This window comes from Arachis ipaensis, chromosome B1, assembly GCF_059453495.1.
Source record: "Arachis ipaensis isolate K30076 ecotype BB chromosome B1, ASM5945349v1, whole genome shotgun sequence".
NCBI lineage: Eukaryota > Viridiplantae > Streptophyta > Magnoliopsida > Fabales > Fabaceae > Arachis > Arachis ipaensis.
The window spans coordinates 48861466-48877965 of NC_142436.1; the positions used below are offsets into that span (position 1 = coordinate 48861466).

At 36.8% G+C, this 16500-nt stretch overlaps 1 non-coding gene across 1 annotated transcript; it reads left to right on the plus strand.

Moving 5' to 3' along the window:
* The first annotated feature begins 501 nt into the window (after window positions 1–501).
* Window positions 502–609, plus strand: LOC148576490 (small nucleolar RNA R71). The gene has a single exon (XR_015904552.1). It is a non-coding gene; the product is annotated as a small nucleolar RNA R71 (small nucleolar RNA).
* Window positions 610–16500: the final 15891 nt, after the last annotated feature.

A 16500-nucleotide genomic window follows, 5' to 3' on the forward strand; every position in this document is an offset into this window, starting at 1 on the left:
AAACCTGTTTCTTCCACCATTATTAAAGCCTTGTTGAGGCTTTTGTTGATCCTTCCATGAGAAATTTGGATGATTTCTCCATGAAGAATTATAGGTGTTTCCATAGGGTTCACCTATGTAATTCACCTCTGCTATTGCTGGGTTCTCAGGATCATAAGCTTCTTCTTCAAAAGATGCCTCTTTAGTACTGTTGGATGATTCCTTCAATCCATTTAGACTCTGAGAGATCATATTGACTTGTTGAGTCAATATTTTATTCTGAGCCAATATGGCATTCAGAGTATCAATTTCAAGAACTCCCTTCCTTTGAGGCGTCCCATTACTTACAGGATTCCTCTCAGAAGTGTACATGAACTGGTTATTAGCAACCATGTTAATGAGTTCTTGAGCTTCTGCAGGCGTTTTCCTTAGGTGAATGGATCCACCTGCAGAATGGTCCAATGACATTTTAGATAATTCAGACAGACCATCATAGAATATATCCAGGATGGTCCATTCTGAAAGCATGTCAGAAGGACACTTTTTGGTCAGTTCCTTGTATCTCTCCTAAGCTTCATAGAGGGATTCACCTTCTTTCTGTCTAAAGGTTTGAACATCCACTCTAAGCTTTCTAAGCTTTTGAGGAGGAAAGAACTTGGCTAAGAAAGCCGTGACCAGCTTATCCCAAGAGTTCAGGCTATCTTTAGGTTGAGAATCCAACCATATTCTAGCTCTGTCTCTTACAGCAAACGGGAAAAGCATGAACCTGTAGACCTCGGGATCAACCCCATTGGTCTTAACAGTATCACAGATCTGCGAGAATTTAGTTAAGAACTAAAAGGGATCTTCGGATGGAAGTCCATAAAACTTGCAATTCTGTTGCATCAGAGAAACTAGTTGAGGTTTCAGCTCAAAATTGTTTGCTCCAATGGCAGGGATTGAGATGCTTCTTCCATGTAAATTGGAATTAGGTGCAGTAAAGTCACCAAGCATCTTCCTTGCATTGTTATTATTTTCTGCCATGTCTCCTTCTTTTTTGAAAATTTCTGTCAGATTTTTTCCTGAGAGTTGTGCTTTAGCTTCCCTTAGCTTCCTCTTCAGAGTTCTTTCAGGTTCAGGATCAGCTTCAACAAGAATGTTCTTATCCTTGTTCCTGCTCATATGAAAAAGAAGAAAACAGAAAATATGGAATCCTCTATGTCACAGTATAGATATTCTTTTATGTGAGTAGAAGAGAAGAATAAAAGAAGGGGAAGAGAAAAACTCGAACACAGAGGGGAAGATGGTGTTCGAATTTTGGGTGGAAGAGAAGCGTTAGTAGATGAATTATTAAATAGAAGGAGATGAGAGATGAGAGAATTCGAAAATTAATTAAAATAAAAAAAATAATTTTTTTGTTTTTAATTTAAAATCAAAGTTATAATTCGAAAATTAAAAAGAAAAATGAAATTAAATTAAATTAAAGTTTAAAACAATTAGTTAATTAAAAAGAAATTTTGAAAAAGAGGGAAGGGATTTTCGAAAATTAGAAAGAGAGAGTTAGTTAGGAAGTTTTGAAAAAGATAAGAATCAAACAAAAAGATAAGATTGATTGAAAAAGATTTGAAACTTAATTTTTGAAAAGATAAGAAGTTAGAAAAGAAGTTAGAAAAGATTTTGAAATTGATTTTGAAAAAGATGTGATTGAAACTTATTTTGAGAAAGATTTGAAAAAGAAAATTAAAAAAAGATTTGATTTTGAAAATTAAAGTTGATTACTTGACTAACAAGAAACAAAAAGATATGATTTTAAAATTTAAAGATTGGACCTTTCTTAATAGGCAAGTAACAAACTTAAAAATTTTTTAATCAATCACATTAATTGTTAGTAAAGATTTTGAAATTATGAAATAAAATAAGAAAAAGATTTTTGAAAATCAATTTTAAAAATTTCGAATTTATGAAAGAAAAAAATGAAAAAGATTTGATTTTTGCAAAAGATTTGAAAAAGATAGAATTTTTAAATTGAAAATTTGAATTGACTCATAAGAAACAATCTAGATTTTAAAACTTTTGTCTAAATCAAATCAAATTTTCGAAAATTATGAGTGAAATAAGGAGAAGATATTTTTTTTGATTTTTTGAATTTTTAATGTAGAAAGAGAAAAACATTAAAAAGACTCAATGCATGAAAATTTTGGATAAAAAAAAATGATGCATGTAAGAACACTATGAATGTTAAGATGAACACCAAGAACACTATGAATGTCAAGATGAACACCAAGAACTTACTTTTGAAGATTTTTAAGAAAAGAAAAACGTGCAAAACACCAAACATAGAAAATTTCAATAATTAGACACTAACAAATTGAAAATGCATATGAAAAATAAGAAAAGACACAAAACAAGAAAATATGAAGATCAAACAAGAAGACTTACCAAGAACAACTTGAAGATCATGAAGAATGCAATGCATGAATTTTCGAAAAATGCAAGAAAGAGATAAACATGCAATTGACACCAACTTAAAATTTGACTCAAGACTCAAACAAGAAACACAATATTTTTGGTTTTTATGATTTTATTAAAACTTTTTTTTTTGGATTTTTTTCGAAAATTAATTGGAAAAAAAATAAGGATTTCAAAATTTTTAATAGGAATTCCAGGAATCTTGCAATGTTAGTCTAAAGCTCCAGTCTAGGAATTAGACATGGCTTATTAGCCAGCCAAGCTTTCAGTGAAAGCTCCGGTCCAAAACACTAGACATGGCCAATGGCCAGCCAAGCTTCAGCAGATATTGATACCTCCCATGTATACAACAACTATGTGTGTAACTGCTAAATGGGTGAAGATCAACAAGCTCTTGTGATGATAAGTTGAAACCCCGGTCCAAAAGATTAGATATGGCTTACAGCCAGCCAGGATTCAACAAATCATCATGAAACACTAGAATTCATTCTTAAAAATTCTGAAGAAAAATATATTTTTGAAAATATTTATTTTTATTATTATTTTTTTTTGAAGAATTTTCGAAAATAAAAATAATAAAAACAAAAAGCTTAAAATTAAAATAAAATTGCCTAATCTGAGCAACAAGATGAACCTTCAGTTGTCCAAACTTGAACAATCCCCGGCAACGGCGCCAAAAACTTGGTGTGTAGAAATCGTGACGGTTCATTCCTTGGTAACGGCGCTAAAAACTTAATACGCACGTTCATAATCTTAGTTCTTTGTCACAACTTCGCACAACTAACCAGCAAGTGCACTGGGTCGTCCAAGTAATAAACCTTACGTGAGTAAGGGTCGATCCCACCGAGATTGTCGGCTTGAAGCAAGCTATGGTCACCTTGTAAATCTCAGTCAGGCGGATTCAATTGATTATGGAGATTTAATAATTAAAAGATAAATAAAATATAAATAAAACGTAAATTAAAGATAGAGATACTTATGTAATTCATTGGTGAGAATTTCAGATAAGCGTATGAAGATGCTTGTTCCTCCTGAACCTCTGCTTTCCTATTGTCTTCATCCAATCATTCATACTCCTTTCTATGGCAAGCTGTATATTAGGCATCACCGTTGTCAATGGCTACATCCTGTCCTCTCAGTGAAAATGGTCCAATGCGCTGTCACTGCATGGCTAATCATCTGTCGGTTCTCGATCATGCTGGAATAGGATCCATTGATCCTTTTGCGTCTGTCACTACGCCCAGCACTCGCGAGTTTGAAGCTCGTCGCAGCAATCCCTTCCCAAATCCTACTCGGAATATCACAGACAAGGTTTAGACTTTCTGGATCTCAAGAATGGCCGTCCATGGATTCTAACTTATACCACAAAGACTCTGATTAAGGAATCCCAGAGATATTCATTCAATCTAAGGTAGAACGAAAGTGGTTGTCAGACACGCGTTCAGAGATTGGGAATGATGATGACTGTCACGAACATCACATTCATATTGAAGTGCGAATAAATATCTTAGAATCGGAATAAGCTTGAATTGAATAGAAAAACAATAGTACTTTGTATTAATTCATGAGGAACAGCAGAGCTCCACACCTTAATCTATGGTGTGTAGAAACTCTACTGTTGAAAATACATAAGTGATAATGGAGTTCATTGATCTCGGCCCCAGAGGGGAACCGGAGTGACCAAGACTTTGAATACAATGATAACAAGTTCTATTTATACTAAACTAGTTACTAGGTTTACAGAAATGAGTAAATGATGCAGAAATCCACTTCCGGGGCCCACTTGGTGTGTGCTTGGGCTGAGCATTGAGCTTTACACGTGTAAAGGCTTCTCTTGGAGTTGAACGCCAGTTTGTAACCTGTTTCTGGCGTTTAACTCCACTTTGCAACCTGTTTTTGGCGTTTAACTCCAGAATGCAACATGGAACTGGCGTTGAACGCCAGTTTGCGTCATCTAAACTCGGGCAAAGTATGAACTATTATATATTGCTGGAAAGCCCTGGATGTCTAATTTTCAACGCAATTGAGAGCGTGCCATTTGGAGTTCTGTAGATCCAGAAAATCCACTTTGAGTGCAGGGAGGTCAGAATCCATCAGCATCTGCAATCCTTCTTCAACCTCTGAATCTGATTTTTGCTCAAGTCCCTCAATTTCAGCCAGAAAATACCTGAAATTATAGAAAAACACACAAACTCATAGTAAAGTCCAGAAATGTGATTTTTATTTAAAAACTAATAAAAATATACTAAAAACTAACTAAATTATAGTAAAAACTATGTAAAAACAATGCCAAAAAGCGTATAAATTATCCGCTCATCACAGCACCAATAGCAAAATCAGATGCATCACACATTAGTTCAAAGGGAAGATCCCAGCTTGGTGGTGCTATAATAGGTGCAGAGGAGAGTTTCTTCTTAAGTTCATCAAAGACTACCATGCACTCTCTATCAAAAACAAAGGGGGTATTTGAGACAAGTAGGTTGCTAAGGGGTTTTGCAATCTTTGAACAATCTTTGATAAACCTCCTATAGAACCCAGCGTGTCCCAAAAAACTTCTGATTGCTTTGACATTGCAAGGTGGAGGTAATTTTTCAATTACTTCCACTTTTGCCTTGTCCACTTCTATACCATCTTTTAAAATCTTGTGACCAAGAACCACCCCTTCAGTCACCATAAAATGGCACTTCTCCCAGTTTAAAACTAGGTTGGTTTCTTCACACCTTTTTAGCACAAGAGCAAGATGGTATAGGCTGTCAGAATATGAGTTCTCAAATATAGAGAAGTCATCCATGAATACTTCTATGAACTTCTCAATCATGTCTAAAAAAATGGAGAGCATGCACCTTTGGAATGTTACAGGTGCATTGCACAATCCAAAGGGCATTCTCCTATAAGCAAAAACACCATATGGACAAGTAAATGAAGTTTTTTCCTGGTCCTTGGGGTCTACAACAATTTGGTTGTAGCCCGAATACCCATCTAGGAAGCAATAATACTCATGTCCTGCCAATCTTTCAAGCATCTGGTCCATGAAAGGTAAGGGAAAGTGGTCCTTCCGGGTGGCTTCATTAAGTTTCCGGTAGTCAATGCACATACGCCATCCGGTCACTGTCCTTGTGGGTATCAATTCATTCTTCTCATTTGCCACATCAGTGATCCCTCCCTTCTTAGGGACTACTTGCACCGGACTTACCCAAGGGCTGTCTGAGATGGGATAGATCACCCCTGCTTGCCATAGTTTCAACACTTCTTTTTGAACCACTTCATTCATAGTTGGGTTCAGCCTCCTTTGTTGTTGTCTTGAAGGTTTGGCATCTTCTTCAAGCAAGATCTTATGCATACACATTGAAGGACTGATCCCTTTTAAATCTGCAAGTGTCCAGCCTATGGCGTCCTTGTGTTGTCTCAGCACTTGGATGAGCTCCTCTTCTTGTTCCTTACTCAGACTTGAATTTATGATCACTGGTTGGGTGTTGTTGGCACGTAGATATGCATAGTTCAAGTTGGGTAGTGGTGCTTTTAGCTCTAGTTTTGGTGACTCTGCATCTTTGTTTCTTGTAATGGTTGGCATGATTGAGTTTCTCATGGTTGCTTGTGGTGATTCTCCATCTAGTGCTTGTTCTAGCTCAATGGTTCTTCCACATTGTTCTTCTTCCAAGACTTCTTGAACTATTTGTTCTATGGTGTCTACCAGCATGCATTCTTCTATGGATTCCTTGGGGTAACTCATTGCTTTGAAGACATTGAAGACCATTTTCTCTTCATGCAACCTCAAGACTAGTTCTCCTTTTTGCACATCGATAATGGCTCCAGCAGTAGTTAGGAATGGTCTTCCTAGGATAATTGACGTGTTGGCCTCTTCTTCCATGTCCAGCACAACAAAATCAGCAGGAAAGATGAACTCTCCTACTTTCACTAGCAAGTCTTCCACCACCCTATGTGGAAATTTAAATGTTCTGTCAGCCAATTGGAGTGCCATTCTTGTTGGCTTGGCTTCCTCAATCTTCATCCTTCTCATCATGGTCATGGACATAAGATTTATGCTAGCTCCCAAATCACACAAAGCCTTCTCAATGGTGATGTCTCCTATGATGCAGGGAATTTGGAAACTCCCTGGGTCTTTCAGCTTTTGAGGTAGCTTCTTCTGTATGATGGCGCTGCATTCTTCAGTCAGGATTATGGTTTCTTTTGCTTCCCAGTTCCTCTTTTTGCTAATAAGCTCCTTCAAAAATTTAGCATAGAGTGGCATTTGTTCTAATGCCTCAGCAAATGGTATGTTGATTTGGAGCCTCTTGAAGATCTCTAGGAACTTAGAAAACTGGCCGTCCTTCCCATCTTTTCCCAGTCTTTGTGGGTATGGTGCCCTTGGCACATAAGGCTTCAAGACTGGTTTTGGTGGAGGTGGAGCAGGGATTTCTTCTTCATCCTTGTTCTCAAGCTTTGTTGCAGCTTCTTCATACTTGTCTTTGCTTGGGGTTCCTTCCTCTATAACCTTCTCACGTCTTAGAGTAATGGCCTTGCATTCCCCTATTGGGTTAGCCATGGTATCACTAGGAAATGTGTGTGTGGGCAGTGGGATTTGCTTGGACAAAATCTCCACTTGTGCTTCCAACTTTGAGATTGATGCGCCTTGATTTTTCAGATTTGACCTGTATTCCTCTTGATTAGCATCTATCCTTCTGTCAGTTTGTGCTTGTCTGTCCATGAGGGTGGAGACTGCTCCTATAATTTGTGAGGATAGTTGTGCTATTGCAGCTTCCATCCTCTCAAAGTTGTTCTTGATTTCACATGGTTGCATAGTTGAGGATGGTGCATCTTGGTTGAGGTTGTTGTGTATGGGCTGGTTACTATGGTATAATGTATTTTGTGAGTTGTGGTAGGGTCTATGGTTCCCTGTTTGATGGTTGGGGTTGTGGTTGAAATGCTGATTTGATGAATAAGGCTTGTTGTGGTCCTGGTTGTGGTTTTGTTGATTTTCCCACCCAAAGTTTGGGTGGTTCTTCCAACCTGGGTTGTATGTCTTAGAGTGTGGGTCATATGGTGGTCTGGATGAATTTTTCACATAATTAGCTTGTTCCCAGTCACCTTCAGATCCTGGTGCATTCCCTTCTTGTTGAGGAGTTTGGTCCTGAATGACTGAGGCTTGGTTGGCCTCCATCCTTTTGGTTAGAGCTGCTATTTGAGCTACAATTACTTTGTTCTGAGCTAACAAAGCATCTACAGAGTTGAGCTCTAGCACTCCCTTCTTCTGAGTCCTTTCTAAAGCATAGAAATACTCATTTTCAGCTACAGTTTCAATGACTTCTATGGCCTCTTCAATGGTTTTCTTCTTGTTGAGTGAGCCTCCTGAAGAATAATCCACAGCCTTCTTTGCTTCATAGAATAGTCCCTCATAAAAGATGTGTTGTCGTACCCATTCATTGAACATTTCTGGTGGGCATCTTCTTGTCAGATCTTTGAATCTCTCCCAGGCCTCATAGAGTGTTTCTCCATCTTGTTGTCTGAAAGTTTGTACCTCAGCTCTCAGCCTAATGATTCTTTGTGGAGGGTAAAATCTTGCAAGGAGTCTATTCACGACCTCCTCCCATGTAGTTAGGCTATCCTTGGGGAATGATTCCAACCACTTTGCTACCTTATCTCTAAGTGAGAAAGGGAACAAAAGTAGTTTGTAGATGTCGGGGTGTACCCCGTTGGACTTTACAGTATCACATATCCTCAAGAATGTGCTGAGATGTTGATTAGGGTCTTCTTGGGCACTTCCTACATATGAGTAATTGTTCTGAACCAGTGTGATGAGCTGAGGTTTCAACTCAAATATTGGTATGAATTGTTGGCTTTAAGATGTTGCTGCCACAATTTCCTGGGTTTGGGTTGATGTAGGAGCCTAAGACTCTCCTCTCTTGCCCATCATGATTTACTGGACCTTCTCTGGCATGGTTGATAAACCACTATTTCATGGTTTATCTTGTGCTCAATTGAGTGGTTTTTATCAACTCTTTACCCACTTATTCATACTATTTGCATGGTTTTACATTTGCCTTCCTAATTATGTGCTTTGATTGAAAACATGCTTCTTTGGCCTTAAGTTCCCGATGTTTAATCCTCTCTTATTACCATTAGATGTCTTGATATGTGTGTTAAGTGATTTCAGAGATTACAGGGCAGGAATAGCTCAGAGGATGGAAGGGAAGCATGCAAAAGTGGAAGGAATACAAGAAGTTAGAGAAATTGCTAAACTGTCCAGCCTGACCTCTTCGCACTCAAACAACTATAACTTTAGCTACAAAGATCCAAACGACACGGTTCTAGTTGCGTTGGAAAGCTAACGTCTAGGGCTTCGATTTGATATATAATATACCATAGTTTCCCTGAAGATAGGTGACACGAACGTGTGCTACACGTGGACGCATAGCAGTGACGAAAATCAACGTGTTTGAATTCGCAACCAGCGAATTCTGGGCTGTTTCTGACCCAGTTTGCGGCCCAGAAAACACATATTAGAGGCTATAAAGTGGGAGAATGCATCCATTCATAAACAAGCTTTCATATTCACAATTTTAGGATTTAGATGTAGTTTTTAGAGAGAGAGGTTCTCTCCTCTCTCTTAGGATTAGGATTTTAGGATTTCTATTAGTTTAGTTCAACTCATCTTCAGTCACAGGTTCAATATTCCTTTTATTTTATATTTCTCTTTTACTTTCAAATGCTTTAATGCTTGTATTAGTTATGTTGCCTAATTGGCTTATGAACTCCATGTTAGAATTGATTTCTTTATTTAATATAATTTGAGGTATTTCAGAATTATGATTGCTTTCTTTTATTTATATAAATAATTTAGATTTTTCCCTTTTGGCTTTGGTTGAGTCATTGGAGACACTTGAGTTATCAAACTCATTGTTGATTGAAAATTGGAATTCTTTAAGAATTAATTCGAGTTCCAATAACTCTAACTTTTCCCAAGGAAAGACTAGGACCTGAGGAATAAAAATTAATTCATTCACTTAACTTACCTTCATAGTTAGAGGTTAACAAAGTGGGAGAAAAATCCAATTCTCATTACAATTGATAAGGATAACCAGGATAGGACTTCCAGTTTTCATACCTTGCCAAGAGTCTATTTTATAGTTATTTATTTATTTTATTCTTCTTATCATTCAACATACTGCTTCCTTACTTTCAAAACCCCCAATTTACAAGACTCATAACCAATAATAAGAACATACTTCCCTGCAATTCCTTGAGAAGACGATCCGAGGTTTGAATGCTTCGGTTATCAATTTATTTAGGGGTTTGTTACTTGTGACAACCAAAACGTTTGTAAGAAAGGTTGATTGCTTGGTTTAGTAACTATACTTGCAACGAGAGTTTACTATAACTTCTAAACCATCAATCTTCAGTTCTCTTCAAAATGGCGCCGTTGCCGGGGAATTGCAAACGTGTGCCTCATTATTGGTTAATGTAAATATTTTCTTTTGCTTGTTTATTTGTTTTTATTTTTTGCTTTTTCATAAATTAAGAGGTTATTGGTTTTTATTTAGTTATTAAAAATTTTCTCAAAAATTTGTTCTTCGTGTTCATCTTGACCTTCAAGTTGTTCTTACTTATTTTCTTCGTTTTGATCTAAAAATTTTAAGTTTAGTGTCATTTTATTGTTTTTCTCTTTCCTCATTAAATTCAAAAATTCAAAATTTTAAAAAAAAATTTTAAATTCAAATTTCAAAATTCAAATCTTTTTCAAAAAAAAAATCATATCTTTTTTTCAAAATCTTATCTTATCTTATTTCAAAAACCAAATTTCAAAATTCAATATTCAAAAATTCAAATTTCAGATTTAAAATTTCAAATTTCAAATTTTAAAATTCAAATTTCAAAATTTAATTTTTAAATTCAAAATTTAAATAACCTTTTAATTTAAATTTGTTTTTATTTTCGTTTTTAAATTTTTATTAACTAACTATGAGTTCTCACCCCCTCTCGCTTTGAGTTTGGTTCCAATGTTGTTGCAAGAAATGGAAATTATAACAGGAACATGCATCAAGGTCAAAACAATCAGAGATGGAAGGAGCCACGAGGATCTGATCAACCCTTCCAGCAACAACACCTTCCACAGTACCACAGACAAAGACCATTCCACGATGCATACCAAGACAGTAGTTATGGTGGACCCTTCCGTGACAACCAACATCCACCAAATTACTATAGTCAAGAGCCATTCCAGGGGGCATACCAAGATGATAGATATGATGGACCCCATCATATGCCTATGAACCTCCTCAACACAATTTGAACCACCACACTCACAAGCCAACTACCACCATTCACCTTCATATGATCCTAACCCACATCCACCATACCAACCACCTTATGAACCATCTGAACCATATATAGAACCACCCCAATTCCAACCCAATTACTCCCAAGAATCACCACCTCCCTATGCACCATATCCATATCCATCAATCCAAGAGCCTTATGGTCCTACTTATGATACCCAAGCGGAACAAGAATCAACGGATTGTCACAAGGAAATAGTGGATCAATTTCTTGCAACCCTTCACCAATTGAATTAAGCAATAAATCAATTAGCTTCCCGACGTTCGGACACTCAAGGAACCCCCATGGCTTCATGTGGACAATCTAATGAAGAACGTAGCATGAAGGAGACATTAGAAACTCCAGTGGACAATACGGAGCATGACTTTGTACTGGAACAAGTGGAGGAAGCTGTAATTATTGAAAAGGAAGAAGTGGTTGCAGACTTAGGAGATGCTGAACCTCCATGGGAAAGTCAGGTTATAGAACCTCCTTCCAAGGCGATTGAAATTGATGCTGAGGAGGGTGTACAACCTCCAAGGCATATCATGATTAAGGACTTGGAAGAGGTCGATCAAGAGATGGAGATTAAAGAAGAAGAAGCACAACCTCCCATGCCCTCGGTAAGCAATGAAGAAGAGATTGAATTGGAAGAAAGCTACCAAGAGGAAGAGGTTGAAATTGAAGAAGCTTGCAAAGAGGTGGAAGTTGTCAAAGAGCACAAGGGAGTGGAGCTTGGAATCACCTTGCCAAAGTTATTGGAGACCCCTCCCCCTAAGTTGCCATCATCCTTCACAACATTCAAGTGGGTAAAATTCATATCCCTTAGCTTTCTAATTCCATTTGAATATGGGCTACTGGAGACGGATGGTCAACTTAGAGCTCTTTGTGACATTAAGAGTAAGAGGAAGATGGTCAGTGGTAAGAATTGTCCTGCAAGGTTCATTATGGTTGGAAGCTTTAAGTTTAAACGCAAAGGTTGGTGCAGAGCTCAATTGAATGGGTCTAGGAAGCTGTTTGGATGCTTCAATGAGAATTCTAAAGCTGAACCACCCGGATGGAACAATATTGCTCAACAAGACGACGGGTGCAAAAGCAAGATTTGGGACCCCAGAATTCAGTCTAGAAATCAATACTCTTGGGGCCTTGTCACTTGCTTTAACTTACTTGAAGGCTTTCTGCGCCTAGTTTGGGATCCCGGAGGCTGTTGGCATTCCAAACATTGGTGGAGATTTCTGGATGAATTCAAGCACAAGCCACCATAACAGGAAGCTCACCAAATGTCCAACTTAAGGACTTTAACTAAAAGTGCTAGGTGGGAGACAACCCACCACGGTATGATCGTTCCTTTTCAATTTTAATTTTAATTTTATTTCGTTTTGTTTTTTTTTAGTTTTATTTTATTTTATTTCATTGAACCTGGAATTTCTCATAACATCCATATCATTTTGCATCCTGCATAAAAAAAAAGAGAGAAGCACGCACGCGACGCGGCAGCGTCGCTGACGCGTCCGCGTCAGCTGGGAACATTGGCCTCCCACGCGACCGCGTCACCCACGCGGCCGCGTGACCTGAAAATCGACGTGAAAAGGGTGCTTGACCGAAAGTTGTGCTGGAGTGGTGATGGACTGGCACTAGACGCACAGCCCTTACGACGCGATCGCGTGCCCCACGCGTCCGCTTCATGTTCCAATATTGGCCACTCACGCGAACGCATGACCCACGCGATCGCGTCACCCAAAATTTGGCACTAATGAATTTTTGAACAGAAAGTTGTGCGAGAGCGAGGCTGCCCTCTCACCAGTAGCATAAAACGAGTCACGCGACCGCGTGACCGACGTGACCATGTCAATCCATATAAGCGCAACTCGTGCGAACGCGAGACCCACGCGTCTGCATCGCTTGCACCACACAGCTCATCCAAATCTGCCAAAATATCTTATATTTTTCTTCTCCAAATCCTTATTTTTCTTATCTTTTCTTATTTCTTTCTTCTTCCTTTCTTATTCTCTTTCACTTCCATTCTATTTTATTTAATTTATTTGCATACTTTCATTCATTGCATTATTTTCATTGGTGTTAGAAATTTATTTACTTTGCTTGTGGATCATTAAAGGAATTGTTTGACAATTATATATTACTTTTTAAAGAGTTGCTTGCATGTTCAATTTAATACTTTCAATAGCTAATTTACCATGCTTGCTATGTGTTTTTGAAAAAGCCCGTATGGCATTGTGCATTATTTTTAGATTTCTTTTATTCTACTACTCTAAATGCTTGCTTTTCACATAACCCTTTTTATATTTTATTAATTAAATATAATTGTTATTACAAACAAGTTGTTAGTTTGAAAGACTTGGTAATCTAACTTGGACATTGAATGCTTGATTTATGCTACTCATGCCTTTGCCTGCATGCCAATAAACATCTTGCATTTAATTGTCATTACATGCACTTGCTCTATTTCCATTGATAAACTTTTCACATGTAGTCATGACCATGTGTTAACGTCATTCTTCTTTATTGTGCACTGATTACCATCTTTCCCGCTCTCTTCCTTGCTCTAACCCTTAGCTTTAAAAGTTACTTTCTTTTTCCCTTTTCAGGATGGCCACCAAGAAGGGTAAAGAGAAAGCTACTCCCAAACTACCGACAAGGAAAGGAACAAAAAAAGCCCCAGCTGAGGAACCACAAACCCCGTCCACTTGTACATCTTAGCATGCACCGAGGACGGTGCAATCTTTAAGTGTGGGGAGGTCGATACCGATCTCCGTGGGTTAGTACCTTCCTATCTCAACACCAATGATTTATTTTCTTTATTAGTTGTTGCATTTGCATGTTTGTTTAATGGTTGTGCATATTTTACCACTTGGTTAAAGTAATATTTTCGTTTTCAAGAAACTTTTTGGAGCATTTCACTAATTTGAATTAAACTTTTTGAAAAACTTGTTTAAAGAAATTTTATTTTGGAACATGGTTTAGAGCTCGAACACACAAAACCTGTGAGATTTTGAGCCTATTTAATTGGTTGCATTTTATCAACCAATATTTTATTTTTTAGTGTGTATTTTTCTCTCTAAAATTGTGATCTTTGTCTTGCTTGATTCTATATTTCCATGGTTTGATGTATGCATACACTTACATGATTGAGGCCTTTGTTTCACTGAGCTTACATACCCATATGGCCTTACCCTTTCATTATTCTTTGCAAACCAATGTTGAGCCTATTATACCCCTTTGTTCTTTACTTTAGCACATCATTAACTCTAAGCGAAAAACAATAATGACCTTAATTTGAATCCTTGGTTAGCTTAGACTAGTGAGAGTGCTCATGAATTAAGTGTGGGAAAGTTGAATTTGGAAACATTTGGTTTGAGAATTGAGTATGTTAGAATTTTCTGAAAATGTGAAAAAAAATGTTTAGGACATGATTCATGCATCCAATAATTTAATCATATGCATTGAAAAAAATAAAAGAATATATATATATATATATATATAAGAGCAATTAAGCAAAAAGGGGACAAAATACCCCAAAGTAAATGATGAAAGCAATGCATATGTACTGTACTTGAAATTAGAATGCATGAATATGTGTAAAACATGGTTAATGGATAGTTAGATGTGGTATTATGATTACATGGATTGTCTAAAGTTAGGTGGAAAGTTTAAGTTAATTAAGGATTCAGATTTTAGTCCACTTGACCAAATACAATCCTATCTTGACCCTAACCCCATTACAACCCTTAAAAGACCTCTTGATATGTGTATATGTGCATTAAATTTATGTTGATTGTTAGATGAAGAGCAAGCCTTAGAAAGCAAGGTTAGTAGAGAATTGAGAGAATCGAACCTAAAACACTTGAGTGATTAGAGTGCATACACTTCCAGTGAGGGTTCGATGCTCGATTCTTTGTTCCCGGCTTTCATGAGCTATTTTCTTCTACAAGTCTATTTGTACTTCATTTTTATTATTTGAATTAGTGAAATCTAGTTCATATTTCTTCTTGAAAGATTTGTTTACTTTTAACTAAGTAGGTAGAAACATTTTGCATGTAGTGCATTCATATAGATAGGTTGCATTTCATATTAATCTACCATTCCTCTTCATCTTTATAGTTTCTCTTGAGCTTAGCATGAGGACATGCTAATATTTAAGTGTGGGGAGGTTGATAAACCACTATTTCATGATTTATCTTGTGCTCAATTGAGTGGTTTTTATCAACTCTTTACCCATTTATTCATACTATTTGCATGGTTTTACATTTGCCTTCCTAATTATGTGCTTTGATTGAAAACATGCTTCTTTGGCCTTAAGTTCCCTATGTTTAATCCTCTCTTATTACCATTAGATGCCTTGATATGTGTGTTAAGTGATTTCAGAGATTACAGGGCAGGAATGGCTCAGAGGATGGAAGGGAAGCATGCAAAAGTGGAAGGAATACAAGAAGTTGGAGAAATTGCTAAGCTGTCCAGCCTGACCTCTTCGCACTCAAACAGATATAACTTTAGCTACAGAGGTTCAAATGACACGGTTCTAGTTGCGTTAGAAAGCTAACGTCCGGGGCTTCGATTTGATGTATAATATGTCATAGTTTCCCTGATGATAGGCGATGCGAACGCGTGCTACACGCGGACGCGTCGCAGTGACGAAAATCAGCGTGTTTGAATTCACAACCAGCGAATTCTGGGCTGTTTCTGATCCAGTTTGCGGCCCAGAAAACACAGATTAGAGGCTATAAAGTGAGGGAAATGTATCAATTCATAAACAAGCTTTCATATTCACAATTTTAGGATTTAGATGTAGTTTTTAGAGAGAGAGGTTCTCTCCTCTCTCTTAGGATTAGAATTTTAGGATTTCTATTAGTTTAGTTCAACTCATCTTCAGTCACAGGTTTAATATTCCTTTTATTTTATATTTCTCTATTACTTTTAGATGCTTTAATGCTTGTATTAATTATGTTGCCTAATTGGCTTATGAACTCCATGTTAGAATTGATTTCTTTATTTGATATAATTTGAGGTATTTCAGAATTATGATTGCTTTCTTTATTTATATAAATAATTTAGATTTTTTCCTTTTGGCTTTGGTTGAGTCATTGGAGACACTTGAGTTATCAAACTCATTGTTGTTTGAAAATTGGAATTCTTTAAGAGTTAATTCGAGTTCCAATAACTCTAACTTTTCCCAAGGAAAGACTAGGACCTAAGGAATAAAAATTAATTCATTCACTTAACTTACCTTCATAGTTAGAGGTTAATGAAAGAACTTGCGAGATTGATGGTTTAGAGGTTATAGTAAACTCTCGTTGCAAGTATAGTTACTAAACCAAGCAATCAACCTTTCTTTCAAACGTTTTGGTTGTCACAAGTAACAAACCCTTAAATAAATTGATAACCGAAGTATTCAAATCTCGGGTCGTCTTCTCAAGGAACTGCAGGGAAGTATGTTCTTATTATTGGTTATGAGGGTTGTAAATTGGGGTTTTGAAGATGAGGAACAAGTAAATCAATTGGCAAGTAAAATAAATAAATAACTGTAAAATAAACTTTTGGCAAGGTATGAGAAATTGGAGGTCCTATCCTAGTTATCCTTATCAATGATTATGAAAATTGAATCTTAATTCCACTTTGTTAACCTTTACTAAGATAAAGGAAGGTCAAGGGATTAATTGGTTTGATCTTCGAATCCTATTTATTTCCTAAGAAAATATTGGGATTATTGACGTTCAATTTAATTAACAAAGATGACAATTATCA